The sequence below is a fragment of the Vigna radiata genome, chromosome 8 (assembly GCF_000741045.1).
Source record: "Vigna radiata var. radiata cultivar VC1973A chromosome 8, Vradiata_ver6, whole genome shotgun sequence".
Taxonomy (NCBI): domain Eukaryota; kingdom Viridiplantae; phylum Streptophyta; class Magnoliopsida; order Fabales; family Fabaceae; genus Vigna; species Vigna radiata.
In genome coordinates this window covers 9,213,361-9,214,654 of record NC_028358.1, presented here as the reverse complement: position 1 = coordinate 9,214,654, position 1,294 = coordinate 9,213,361, and positions in this window count along the sequence as shown.

Below are 1,294 nucleotides of genomic sequence, written 5' to 3'. Positions count from 1 at the left end.
GGAAGTCAAGTAAGTGATTCCATCTTTGAATCTAGTGAATTAGATTTACAAAAGGCTTTCTTTGATTTGATGAATGAATCTGAAAAACTTGATGCTGCACATAAAAAACTTAAAAAAGAGCACAATGAATTGAAATTGAAATATGATAAATTGCTTGATGATGAAGTTGTTTTAAGAAATAAAATTAGTAATTTAGAAACAAAATTATCTGATTCAAATGCTACTTGTGAACCTGTTGAATGTTTGTCTTGTAAGAGTCATATGTTTGATATTGACATACTTGAAAATTTACTTGCAAAGGCAACCAAAAATATTTCATATGCTAAGACAAATTCTAATAAAAGCAATGTTAAAAATAGGAACATGCATCAAAATTATAAGTCCAAAGTAAGGAAAACTCGTAGAGTTTGGGTTGAAAAAGGGACTTTTGTTAAAAATAAAGTGAGTGATGCGTGTTGTTTTTACGGTATGAAGCATGGACACACATCAAACAAATGTAACATTAAACATTTTGGTGTTCCAAATGGTAAATATGCATGGGTTAAAGTAGTGAAATGATATATACTTGCATAAACTAACCCCAAGGAACCATACTGAGATTGAGGACCTAAAATTCTTGCTAATTTGTTTTGTAGGAACCAACAAAGTCAAAGAAGTCATTGTGGTATCTTGACAGTGGATGCTCAAGACACATGACAGATGACAAGAAAAGGTTCATCTCTTTTGAGAAGAAGAAGCAAGGATTTGTGACTTATGGTGATAAAATCAAAGGTAGAATTATGGGAACCGGAGACATTGGAGGAGGAAACACATTGACTATAAGAGATGTCCTGTATGTTGAAGGACTCAAGCATAACCTCCTAAGCATAAGTCAATTATGTGACGAAGGTCTCAAGGTAACATTTGAAAGTGATAAATGCACAGTTTATTTTAAAGATTCTACTAATATTGCTTTGCAAGGTGTTAGGCACAACAACATATATTTGATTGATATTGAAAGTGCATCTAGTCATAGTATAACATGCTTAGTTGCTAAAGAGGAAAATCCTTGGCTATGGCATAAAAGAGCTGCACATATTCACATGCAACATTTGAATAAATTAATTTATAAAGATCTTGTGATTGGTTTACCTAAACTGAAATTTGAGAAAGACAAATTATGTTTTGCATGTCAAAAAGGTAAACAAACCAAATCTTCATTTTCATTTAAAAGCATGATTTCAACATTAAAACCTTTAGAACTTTTGCATATGGACTTGTTTGGCCCATCTAGAATTAAAAGTTTTGGTGGAAA